At 52.7% G+C, this 13,330-nt stretch overlaps 1 protein-coding gene across 4 annotated transcripts in view; it reads right to left on the bottom strand.

Annotated features, from left to right (window-relative positions):
* The window catches only part of KIRREL3 (kirre like nephrin family adhesion molecule 3), a 358,997-nt gene that overhangs the window by 146,429 nt on the left and 199,238 nt on the right, over positions 1-13,330 (bottom strand). The window contains exon 1 of one of the 4 annotated variants that reach the window (XM_051812427.1): positions 5,523-5,609. The exons of the other annotated variants lie outside the window; for them this stretch is intronic. The gene's annotated coding sequence lies outside the window, so the exon portion shown is untranslated. Of the gene's footprint in view, positions 1-5,522; positions 5,610-13,330 lie in introns of those variants that run through there. 4 annotated transcript variants of the gene reach the window in all.

Genomic DNA, 13,330 nt, shown 5'->3' with positions numbered 1-13,330 from the left:
TCATGGCCTAAATGAACAATTACAGCCTATTGTGCAACAGGTATAAAAAGCTTACTGAAATCATTAATAAATGTCTTTGCTTTCACCATCATATGAAGTCCGTGTCTCTAATTGCCATGTCAAGGTAAGGCCACCCCAGGTCAGAGCAGAGGGGACAATCCCCTCCCTTGCCCCATGACACTGTGCCTGATGCCCCTCATTCCCTTTTCAACACCTTCCTCTCCCCTGGAGTGAAAAATCACCTGGAATGATCCCACCACAGAAACACCTGAGGGGAAAAATTGAATTAAGCTCCACAAAGCCCTTTCCCCTCGCCACAGGTGGTTGAGAACTGAAAAGCATCTTGCCTTAAATGTCCCCCCCCATGTTGACAGGGTCCCTGGGGAGGCTCTGCACACATGGCTTTGCTTCCCTTCACGCTTGTGTAAAAAGGAAAGGACAAATAAATTGAGATTTATGGGATGCCAGAAGAGCTGATTTTTTTTTTTTAATCATTTTTCCCTCCTCCCTTGAACTCACTGTTTTGTTTTCTCCCCTGCAGTGGCTGTTTGGAGGCTGCAGATGGAGTGCAGAGAGCAGCTGGGGTCTCCTTGGAGAGGGATCAGGGACAGCAGGATGGAGGGGCTGGGATGTGTGTGGTGCACTCACAGCATCCCATTGCCCTGGACGAGGTATTGGATATCGTGGAATCCCAGAATGGTTTGGGTTGGAAGGGACCTCAGAGATCACCCAGTTCCACCCCTTGCCATGGGCAGGGACACCTTCCACCAGCCCAGGTTGCTCCAAGCCCCATCCAACCTGGCCTTGGACACTTCCAGGGATGGGGCAGCCACAGCTTCTCTGGGCAACCTGTGCCAGGGCCTCCCCACCCTCACAGGGAACAATTCCTTCCCAATATTCCATCTAATACTCTTTCTCAAGCTTGTTCAAGAAGCACCTGAGCAAGGTCCAGCCTGATTTCCAACATTCAAGCATCAAAGGTTTTTTGCCCCTTTTTTTGGTGGTTTTCTTCTCCTGTTGCCTCCCAGACAGTCCAGCTGTGGCTGTCACTTCACACTTGGCTCTGTGGCTTTTTCCCGTTGCTCTCTGGCTTCCAGAGTTTGCAAATCAGCCCCTTAGTGTGGACAGTGTCACTCACATGGGAACATGGACCCTTCTGCAGAGCAGAGACCCAGTGGGTTTGTGGGGCCAAGAGAGGAACCAACATCATCAGGGTCTCCACAACCTCACCACGGTCTCTGCAGCCCCACCATGGTCTCTACAACCTTTCCATAGTCTCTACAACCTTTCCATGGTCTCTACAACCTTTCCATGGTCTCTGCAAACTTTCCATGGTCTCTGCAGCCTCACCATGTCTCTACAATATCACCACAGTCCCTACAGCCTCACCACAGTCTGTACAACCCCTCCATGGTCCCTACAGCCTCACCACAGTCTCTACAACCCCTCCATGGTCTTCAGAATGGTGGCTACCACTGAGATCATGGTGCACAAACTGCTCCACCTCTTCCAGGAGACAGACCACCACCACCTCTTCTCCTGGGTAGCTTCTGCTGCCCCAGCAGGAGCTCATCCATGTGCCAGGCCTGTCCCTGTGCCCGCACAGAAGGACAACACGTGCCACATCACCGTGTCCCTGCTGTGCACACGAGTCCCTTGTCCTGCAGGAGTGGCACCTCCACAGCACACCCCCAGCAGACCCCGACACGAAGCACGTCTGATCAGCTCACAGGAGGAACAGGCACGTTTCACAAACGTGCCCCTTTCCAGCACCTGTTTTCTGCTTTTATCAGGAGTCACAGACTCGTTTTGCATGAATGTGCTGTATTTTCCACACTGGTTAAGCCACTCTCTGACTCCACACTCCTCTGGGTCTCCCACCCCCCCCAAACCGTCCCGGCTCCTTCTCGTGTCCCCCCTGACTCCTCAGCAATGGTTAACAGTACATTTTTCCTTCCAAGCATGCAAATGCCCCGAGTGGAGCTGAAAACAAGCGGCTTCTGACCAAAGTGATGTGATTAGGAAATGCAGATTTTTCCTCTCCCTGAAGTCCCAGTGACTGGAGTCAGGTCTGTGTCACCTCCACAGCCCTGCTCTGCCAAGCAGCCGCCTTCAATGCATCCTTTAACGAAGTCCCAGTGATTGATTGCTCCCTGCCCTTACAGGGGTGCTGCTGGCACCCCGACCCGCTCCTGCCAGCTGCAGGGTTCCAGCAGAAGGGCCTGTCTCTCAGCTGAGGTTTCCCCCCTTGCAGCACAGATCTGCAGCACCAGCACGGTGACAGGTTTGAGCTGCCGTCAGCAGAGGAGCCGATGGTCTCCTCTGAGCAGCGGTGAGCGAGTTTGGGTTTTAATTAAGCCCTTGTGGGTTCCTTGAAAGGTTGGAGATGACACAGCCTCCTCTGAAGCTGGCCCAGGGAGACATCCAGAGTCAGCACCAAAGCCTGCCTCCCCCTCCAAACGATATGAAACTGGGACCCTGGAAGAAAGGATGAATTCTGAAGAGGAGCAAAAATGTTGTGGTTTCCTTTTTCCTGAGCCCAGGTTGGCTCTGGGAGGAAACAAAGCTCCTGCCAGCTCAGCTCCCACCCGTGCCTGGTGAGCCATCACTCTCCATCTCCATGCCTGGCCATCCCTTCGGGGTGTCTCAGAGACCAGCACAATCTTTCATCCCAAATTTATCGCTGTGCTCTGTGCAGATGCCAACAGGGAAACGCTCTTCCTTGCATTTGCACTGCTGGATAAACAGCCATCAAATATCCTCAATAAAGACCAGCAGCCACTGCCCAGCAAGTCCTGGATATGCTGTATCCATGTGAATCCCAACACGTGCTCTTTGCTTTCTGGACAGGGAAATGCTCAGCTTCCCCTCCCCATCCTGCCCTGCAATGTTGTATTTTAGCACTGACTGGGAGATTTCCATCAAACAGTATAAACACATTTGTCAAAACTGTTCACAGTGGCTGGGCTTCTCTGAGGAAACAATGGCAAAGGAGCAGTGTTTAATTCCCTGTTCACTGGGATTCTCAGTGCTGTGTTGTTTGAGCTTTGTTTCCTCCACGCTTCCTTCTCTGCTTTTTTTTTTTTTCTTTTCAGGCTTGAAAATCCCTCAAGCTAAAAAAAAAAACATTTCTACCTGGATTGCACTCATTTCTAACCCAAACAAAAAAACCCCAACTCTTACTTTTGAGTTGGTTTATTAAGAAAACAAACCAAACAGTGATGCAGAGGAATATTTTGAGGAGGGATTCCTTTACCCCTGGTTCAAACAAGAGCAAACCCACCCAGTTACCTCACTAGTCCTGTGGTCCTTTTTAACAGGAGGGTAAATAAATGGAGGAAATGGGGAGAAATAGGTTTATGGCCAGGAAAATGAGATGGGAAAGCCCCGTGGGAGGAGGCATCATGGGTTATGAGGGGGAAGGAGATGCCATTCGCAGAGGAAGCATCAGAGACCCTAAATTTCACAGGGTAGTTCAGGTGATGAACATGAGAGGAGGAGGAGGAAGAGAAGGAGGAGGAGGACAAGGAGGAGGAAAAAGGCTTTTACTGACAAAAGACAGATAAAGGGGTGTTTAAATTTCACATCCCCTCATGGCAGGGCCCTTTGTCCTCCCCTGTGACCCCCTGCCCGGGGGGTGCTGATGTCACACAGTGACAGGTCTGTGACTCCCAGGACTCTGTGTGACAAAACCACCCGGAACAGCCTTGACAAATGTCCTCTGGACAACCTGGAGTGGGAATTGACACCAAACACCATTTCCAGAGCCACTTCTGCTGCCATGAAGCTGAAGAGCACTTCTGTGCTATCTCCTGCTTTGAAGAGCTCTCGCTGTGACACGAGGGTTGGGGTCAAGCATTCTCACTTCCACTGGTTTCCTCCACTCCTGGGAGACACCTCTCTAGGAGAAGAGGATCTGTGCTCATCTTCTGCCCCACCACCTCTCTAGGACGAGAGGATCTGTGCTCTTCTCTGTCACATCTTTAGGCATTTTTTTGTTCCCTGGGTCTTGTTTGCCTCATTTCTAGCAGCTTCAGGAACAGCTCAGAGGATGCACATAAAGGCCCAAGCCCTGTCATTATTTACACATCTCCACTCCCCAAAACTACTCCAAGCACCTAAAAAAGGCGTGTGAGACAGAGGTGCTTTCAAAAAAAAAAAAAAAAAAGAAAGAAACTATGAGATTTTCCAGAAATAGAAATAAATAGCAAATGACTTCGATGTCCTTTTTATTTGCTCCCTGGCTCTGCAGAACGTAAAGGTTATGTTTTCCAAATTTTTCCTGCTACAGTAAAGATCAAATAGTCAAAAGGCAAGGAAAGCTGAGCCCCTCATTTCATGTCATGGCTTCAGGAGCTGGGGCTTTTGGAAAAGCAATAAACATCATGGGCCTGATGCTCTGGAGTATTGGCAAGATTTGTGAATAAGTACAGAGTTTTATGGGCCTTGACTGTCCTTTGCCTTAGGATCCTTCAGAGGGGACTTGTAGTTATCCTAAATATAACACGCTTCCTTTCCAAGGTCCTTTCTCACCAGCCAGGCTCACAAACCCGTGCACGGGGGTGATGAGCCCTCCCACGCTGGCAGCAGAGATTTCCCTGGCTGTACCCAGCCCCTCCGGGTGCCACCCCGGCCTCTCCGGTGCCACCCCGGCCCCCCGTGCCTCTGGACGTGTCTCACAGCCCGAGCAGCCTCTCCGAGACCTCACAGCAATTTCTTTTCCCCTTTTTGCTGCCGCGGGCCCAGAGCAGAGGAGCAGGGCTCCTGCCCCGGGGGATGCCGCTCTTGAGCTCGTTCCAGGGGAGCAGATGGTGCCTCACACGAGCATTTCAGGCATCGCTGCCGCCGGGGATGGGCTCACCTTAAGGAAACAGAGAAACCCATTTGTCCTACTATCCAAAGGCGTGTCTCCATCCTCGGCTGACACGGCTCAGCCCCAGCAGTGCACTCATCCCGCCGGGTTGCTGTAGCTGGAAGGGGAGTGCGGGGCAGAGGGATCCAAGCCCCTCCCTGTTGCTGTGGTAACACAGCAGCCGCGCTCGGTGCCACGCTGGTGGCTGCAGAGCCCTGTGCTATAACAGTCCCACCGAGTCCTGCGGGGGAAAGAGCTCGAGCCCGCGGGAGGAATTCAGACAGACCCCCCTCGCCCAAGGGGCAGCTCTCCCCTGCTGCCCGCAGCCACCCCGACAGCCACCCCGACCTTTTGTTAAGTGCTGAGCCATTCCCTGTGCCTGTCGCTCTGTTTTATTTCCATTACCTTTCAGCAGGGAAAGATTTAGGATCCATCTCCCTGTTTAGCAACATCCATTTGTAACAGTGGGATCGCTGGGGAGCAGTCAATAGGCACTGTGCTGGCCCATCCCTGCAAACTGTGCAGCAGTTAGTGCAGAATATGAAATATATATGGCTGCCTTCACCTAATCTAAAACTGTATCAAATGGCTCTTAACCTTGCCCGAATGAATTCAATTTGGCTACTGGATGCGGATCCAATCCTTGGGCTAGAACAGAAAAATCACTTACTAAAGCGATGCTCCCGAGGGACGAGCTCCTGAAAGAAAACTCTGAAAGATTTCCAGTTGGCTAGTCCTGTGATAGTTCACGCAAGACAAATCCGGAATGATGAGGTCTTTTCGTCAAACACAAGCAAACCCCAGGAAACACGGGAATAGCATTACAAGTACATCGGAGGGGGGATTGTTAGGGAAGCTCGGGGGAACGCAGGAAAATGCAAGGATGGGCAGAGGAGGGAGATGTGAATCAGAGGATCTGTGCGTGTTTCCAGGGGTCTGATAAGAGAGGTGGGTCTGTAAAGAGGGGCAGAGAGTGCTCAAAGCCAGGGGAACAAAGCTAATCTAACCCTGCCCTCGGGCAGTGGGAAGCCATTCTCCCTTGTCCCGTCCTCCACACCCTTGTCCAAAGGCCCTCTCCAGCTCTCCTGGAGCCCCTTTAGGCACTGGAAGGGGATAAGAGGTCTCCCTGGAGCCTTCTCTTCTCCAAGTGAACACCCCCAGCTCTCCCAGCCTGGCTCCAGACAAGAGCTGATGCAGCCCTTGAAGCTTCTCCATGGCCTCCTCTGGACCTGCTCCAGCAGATCTAAGTCCTTCCTGTGCTGAGCACCCCAGCACTGGATGCAATATTCCAGGTAGTGTCTCACAAGAGTGGAGGGGCAGAATCCCCAGCCTCAAGCTGCTCCTCCACTCCTCTGCTCTATCCCAGGAGGTGCCCTGTGGCACAGATGGCTATGGAGAAACCAGGCTCCAGCCTCCTTCCACATCCTTCCCGTGAGGGATGCTCCAGGAAATGCTTTTCTCTCCATCCCTCCCTTCCCCCCTCCCCAGGATGGCAGCCCGTGCCAGCCAGGTGCCAGGTAGAGGGTTGATTTCCCCCAGGCAGGGGGTTGATTACCCCGAGGCAGGGGGTTGATCTCCCCCGGCTCGGGCAGTGCCGCGCTCACTGCCCTGCACCACCGAGTTAATTGAATTGTCTTGTTCTATCCTTTGTTCAGGCCGCTCAGTGACGGCTTTCACTCGACGGTCCAGCGGTGAAATAAGGACGGGGATGACGTGCTCGGTGCTAAACCCCACCCCACTCCCCAGCACAGCGCCCCAAAAGCTGCTCCCCCTCCCACGGGGACCCGCTGGGTGCTGGCAGGAATCGATCGAGATCTGGCTCTGAGCCCTTTTCTCCTCGAATCGAGCATCAAGGGATGATGCCTGGGGGGTAAATCGGGACAGCCGCCCCGGGGATGCGACGGGAACGGGGAGGAAGGATGCGAGGAGGTGCTGCACAAGCCACGAACGGTGGTGTGGGAGGGGAGGAGAAGGATACGAGGAGAAGAGAGGCGAGCAAGGAGAGCTCAACAACTTCATCTGGCGCCGCAGGGCCTCCGGGCCCCCTCGGCACAGCTGGGCTGCCGCGCACGCCGCGGCTAATGAGGCATCTGCTCCTGCTGACAGGCGGCATCTGCTCCCGCTCGGATCCTCCTGCCAAGCTCCCGGCAGCGGCCGCGCCGGGCCCGGCCCCCCAGGCAGCCAGGTGTGCCCATCCTCCCGCACAGCCAGGTGTGCCCGACCTCCTGTACAGCCAGGTGTGCCCATCCTCCCATACAGCCAGGTGTGCCCGACTTCTCGTGCATCCAGGTGTGCCCGGCCTCCTGCACAGCCAGGTGTGCCCGGCCCCCAGGCAGCCAGGTGTGCCCAGCCGTGCCACCCGCACCGCCCCGGGCACCTCCCGGGCTCTGCTGGGCATGCCACGGGCAGGGATGGCTCTGCCAGGGGACCTGTGTCTCTCTGCAGAGAGGGAGGTGAAACCTTTGCTCTGGAGCATGCCCACGTTCCTCTCTAATTGCTGCTATCGAGCCATAAAATGTTATGTTTGCTCTCTCTCCTTTCATGTCAGACACCCTGTTTACAATCACTCAGGCCAAGCTGCCAGGCCTGGCACTAAAATAGAGTGTTCAGTTACTGTGGGAGCCCAGGGGGTTGGGGGGCAGCTGGAGGCAGCACCACGGGATTCTCTTCCAGCTGGGAGACGGGAAGAGCACTGACCAGGACTGGCTTTAACTGACACCAGAGATGGAGCAAAAATAAACCCCAAGTCTGGAATTAATGTGCAGATGAGGAGAAAATCTGAGTTTGGATTTGGCCTCTCTCTAAACCAGAAGTGCTGGGGAGAGGAGGGCTTTATTTTCCTTGGGAAAAGGGTCTGTTTAGAAGCAGAGGTGCCTTTCAGCATTGTTTAGGGGTGCTGTGGTGGATGTCAGCAAGGAGAAGGGAGGTTTGGCCAACAAACAGAGGTTTGCCATGATTTTTTCATCAGGAGCCTCTCTCAGTGCTGCTGGAAACCTCTGTCCTCTTCTGAGCCACAGGTGCCTCTTGCCCAGCTCAGCTGAATTATCAAGGGTTCCCTTCTCAAGATGAAATCTTGAAGTCTCCATCACTATCGGTCACCAAAGACCCCACAGGGCTTGTCTAACCACAGAAGTGGAAATCCACTATCTAAATCAAATCCTGGTTAATTGAAGTCCCAATTGAAACTCGATATTTTCGCCCCATTCATTTCCTGGCCTGCTTGGCTGTGCTGTTGTACAACACGATCCCGAGAAAGCCGCAGTGTGGGAAACCTTCCCAGGGCTCTGCACATGGGTCTGCCCGAGTGGTGGCTGTGAAATCCATCCATGAAGCTCGTGAAGCACCGAGAGATCCATCACAAGTGATCAGGGAAATGGGCTCCATAAATCCAAAGGCAGTTTGAACACCCTTCCCGAATGGCAGCGCTCCTGCTTCGGCTTTGCCGTCTCCAAGGGAAAAATATGTGTTTCAAGGAGACATTGGCTTATCCATAAAGGTAACAGAGTGACTAGTGCTGAGATAACTGGGTCAGATGAGCAGTGGGCTTAAAGCCCAACTTGATTTCCTAATGAGGAACTGGATTTTCATAGAATCAGAAAATCCCAGAATGGTTTGGGTTGGAAGGGACCTTAAAGACCATCTTGTTCCAACCTTTTGCCATGGGACACCTTCCATGAGACTCCACGCTGCACTGCTGAGGCTCTTGACCTTGGACAAGGGGCTATTTTCCTTGCTCTGCCTCAGTTTCCCCAACTAATAAGCAGGAACAACCTCACATTATCAACATGCAGTTGCTCAGTGATGATGAAGCCCTTTCACAGGCACCAAGTGGGGACAAAGGGAAAGTGTTTGGCAAGCCCTGAGCTCTCCTTGTTGTGTGCAGAGCAATGGGCTCCACCTCTCACCTATGAAATGTATGTGGTGCCCAGGCAGCACAGGGGGGACAAGCAGGTCTGTTGCATGCCCAGCCCAGCACCTCATCCCCAGCTCTGCTGCACAGGATTAGCCCAGGACATTGCACCCCTTGGACCTGCTCAGCAACTTCCAGCATCGCAGGTGATGACCAACACAAAAGCTGGCAGAACACGTGGCTGGGAAGGGGATGAAGCCTGGTTTCTGCTGCATTTTAATCCAGCCCAACTCTTCCTCCCTGCCAGGATCCCACACAGCACGTCCTCTTTGCCCAGGACCCCATCTGGCTCTCCTCCTTCCGCCCCGCTGCAGCCAGAGTCCCCCTGCTCCTCCCTGGCTCCTCACCAACCATCTATTAATGGAATTCTGCTCTCTAAAACCTCGGCCGGGGAATGTCTTAAATCTGAGGCCCTCCCTGGGTATTTCCATATTTCGGTGGTTTAATGCCTTGTATTTAATGTACTCAATTTGGAAGCCAGCAGGCAGTGCAATTTTCAGGTGCACACAATGTGAATAATGAAAGTCTCTGAGTCCCCAGCTCTCAATCCACCTGAGTCCCTGGAACTGCATTAGAGGAGGAAGAGAGCAGGACTGTCCAAATGAAACTCAGCAGCCGAGGGATCAGGGACAGAAATGAGTCGAGGGCTGATGGATGAATTTCGGGTGTCCCAGCCAAACTGGAGGACAGGCTGTGCCGAGCTCACGCTGGGCACGGCATCTCCGGGAGACATTTAACTGGCCCTAATAATGTCAGCAGCTCTTAATGAAAATAGTCTGTTCCACTTAATAAGTGCAGTGCAGGCTCGAGCCATCAATCCACACAATGCAGGGTTTTCCAGCCGGCTCAGCTCTCCCACGGCGCTGACCCTGCCGGCACCGGGAGCTCGTTAGTGCCACGGGAGCCCAGGGGGCAGATCCATCAGCAGCCTGCAGGGAAACCAGGAGATGGGCAGAGGAGAGCAGCCTTTCCCTCATCCATTCCCAAATCAACCTTTACAGAGTAATCCCCGAGTCCACCATCAGCGTGGCTACTCGTGCCGTTTATGTGTTTTCCCACCGGGAAAACCTGTGGCAGGCAGGAAACAGTGGGCATGGGAAAAGTGTGTGCTGAAGGGATGGTGGAAAGCCCTGCCCTGGGTTTGCTGCCTCGTTTATGTCCCATTAACTTCCAACCTGTGGGAACCCACTCTGAGAGTGAAAGCGAAGCCACTTCCCTTGGTTTCCTCACCCTGCACAAAATGAAGATTAATTTTAGGCAGGTGTTAAACCCACAGAGATGATTAACTCCACTGCAGCGGAGTGGAATAAACATCTCAGGGCACATTATCAGCACGGGAACATCATCCTCTGCTCCTCTGGGGAAAGGGCAAGAAGCAGAGGAAAATACTCTCCCTGGGAACACGTGGACTGAAGCAAGAGAGAAATTCTGGGGTGCGGAAGCATCTGAAGATAAAGGACCTGCAGCTGATGGAAGAGGAGTTAGATGGGATAGAAGCCCCCCAGCACAACAGGATCTCAGCCCGTAATTGGGACTGCCAGGCTGTAATTTAATAATGCCGGTTAACAACACTATTAATAATGGATCTGCTGGTGTGGGATTTGCCTTCTCTCTGCCATCGGGGTCCTTCAGAAAGCGGCACCGACGGGAAATTGAAACTACTGAGCACAGTGACAGTGTAACCTCCCCCGTAACTCGCCCGGTTATCACGATGTAACTTAAAATCTGCTTTAGCAATTACATTCCTCGCAAGATCTGAAGTGGTGGAAAGGAGAATTATAATGATAATATTAATATACAGCCTCTTCCTAGCGAGAGCAAGTCATTAGGCAGCGCACGGGAAAGATGCACAGGCAGAAACAGATGGGAAAAGCGCTACATCAAGAGTTTAAAGGCAGGCTCACAAAGAGGAGAAAAGCTGCAAATTCTAAGTGGATTATGGAAGGCAGGCTGCAAAGGGAAAGCGAGAATTGCTCTGCGCCGCGCCCGGAAAAAGGCTGTTCACACACACGGCGTGTGAAAGAGGGATGGATGGGGGGAAAACGAGCATCGGTGGCGGAATAAGTACTCTGGGGATGTGCTTTGCTCCTTGTAATTCCAGTTGCTGAATAGGTCTTTGTCTCACGGGCTTGTCCAGGCTTTCTCCTCGGCACCTCTGCCAGGTGACACATCCTGCCTGTGACAGCTGGGCAGCAAAATTTAGGTGGGATAAATCTCAGCCTGGTAGTCAAGTCCACGAGGATGCACCAGGTTTGCTCGAGGGGGTGTAAAATCAGTGCAGTCAAACACACAGTGCCCTGTGAGGAGACCTGATGTATTTTCAACCAGGACCAGCAAAAAGCAGGGAATCAGACCTTTAAAAACACACAGAGGTTTTCTCTCCTTCTCCCCCAAGTTTAGGCATATCCTCCCACTGCCTCATGGCTCTCAAATCCCGGGTGGGTTCATTAAACAGCAACACTGTCCCTCCTTTCATCTTTGTCCAGGTCCTTGCACCTCTGCCTGGTGATGAGAGGGAGCCCAGTACCTGCTGGGTGGCTTTTCCTCTTGTTCCCAGCTAGAAGGAGCCTTGATCTCCTGCACAGCACAGCCCTGCACACACACAGAGTCACACACACCCCATCAGCAGTGAAAACCAGCAGCTCACGTTGTCCCTGGTGCTTGTGATGCTCCCCCAGCCCACTGCACACACAGCGATGGCAGCGAAGGGAAGGGACTCATCCCCACCCTCGGGACTCATCCCCATCCTCATCCCCACCCTCGGGACTCATCCCCATCCTCATCCCCACCCTCGGGACTCATCCCCACCCTCATCCCCACCCTCGGGACTCATCCCCATCCTCATCCCCACCCTCGGGACTCATCCCCACCCTCGGGACTCATCCCCACCCTCATCCCCACCCTTGGGACTCATCCCCATCCTCATCCCCATCCTCGGGACTCATCCCCATCCTCATCCCCATCCTCATCCCCACCCTCGGGACTCATCCCCATCCTCATCCCCATCCTCATCCCCACCCTCGGGACTCATCCCCACCCTCATCCCCACGCTCGGCCGTGTAGTGGTGCAATCAGGGTGGTCAAACAATGAAAAAAACCTGTTCTCAGCGACCCCCAACAGATTCCCTGGGGAGGGACAGCCCTGCAGCCCACCCCTCACCCTCTGGGCTGCACAGCCCAGTGCCAGCTGGATCTTCTGGATCTTGCCTGAATGGGGCACTGGAATAGGTTCCCCAGGGAAATGGTCATGGCTCAAACCCTTCCAGAGCTCAGGGAGCATGTGGACAACACTCAGGCACGTGGTGGGTGGTTGGGGTGTCCTGGGCAGGGCCAGATGTACTCGATGATCCTTGTGGGTCCCTTCCAACTCGGGATATTCTGTGGTCTGTGACTGCCTCTATACATTTCAGTGTGTGTGGTGTTAATGATTCCGGGATTCCATCCCAGCCATTCCCCCTTCCCTGGCTGTCCTGGAGGCCTGGCACTTTCCTCAGCTGCTTCCAAGAGCTGGGGTCACACCAGGCCTGGTGCCTGTAGCCAGCTGGGCAGGTTTCATCAAAGCAAAGAGCAACTGCTGTGACTTTGTCATTCTTTCAGTCCTCACAAGGCAGCAGAGATTCCCCACACACCATGTCCCTCCAGGACCTGCAGCCTGGACCTGCCTGGGACCCTCAGCGTGGCCACAGCTCAGCCAGACCCTCTCACAGGGATGTTCCCCACAAGCCTGGGTCTCACCTCATGCCCTGTTTAACCAGATAAATCGAGGCACTCCCTGGCTGAGCCTTCCTGGGAAGCAAAGAACTCAGGGATGACACAAACCACCCAAACCACCCCGGCTCTGGAGCAGAGAGTGGGACCACAGGGGAAAATCTGGGATGAAGATGCCACTACTGCCATAAGGAGCAACTCCCACAGAATTCCAGCTGCTCTGGAGGAGAAGGGCCCAGCAGGACGTGGCAGGGGGTGCTTTTGTGGTGTGAGTGAGAGGATAGAGATCTTCTCTGCCACATTCTCTTAATTTCTCAACCTGCTCTGCAATCAGCCAATTGAAATGCAATTATCTCCAGAACACTCAGCTATACATTACTCCCTTATTGTTATCTTACTGGATTTTTTTGGTGCTGTTCCATGTCAGATAACCTTAATTTTTCCCTATTTGTTCCAGCATATAACTATTTGTTTGCAATCATTGCCTATTATATAGATGGATTCTGCAAGGAAACCAACATTTTCCCCCCATAATGCAGTCCCAAAAACTTCTAATAGGTTATTTGATCAAATAATCATTGCCATATCAAAGCAATACTATTTTCTCTTCAAAACTATGCATTTATTAAAATGTAAAGTAGTCTGATCATATTGGGAGTGAAAAATAAAAATAATATTATGGTCCTTTGCAGGAAAATATTGCATATTTATGTTGGATGACTTCCCTGGAATTTTAATTCAAGTCTTTATATATTTATTTCCCTTCCCTGCCAGATGGGGAGTAAATCTTTGATTTTTTTTTTTTTTTTTTTAAGTAGAACTCTGTTCAGGACTTTAAATTTTATTTTTAGAATTGCTTT

The sequence above is a fragment of the Manacus candei genome, unplaced genomic scaffold (assembly GCF_025592945.1).
Source record: "Manacus candei isolate 608988 ecotype Guabito, Panama unplaced genomic scaffold, ASM2559294v1 h1tg000086l, whole genome shotgun sequence".
Classification (NCBI taxonomy): domain Eukaryota; kingdom Metazoa; phylum Chordata; class Aves; order Passeriformes; family Pipridae; genus Manacus; species Manacus candei.
The sequence above is the reverse complement of the archived record's forward strand: the minus strand, read 5'-3'. Positions and strand labels throughout refer to the sequence as shown.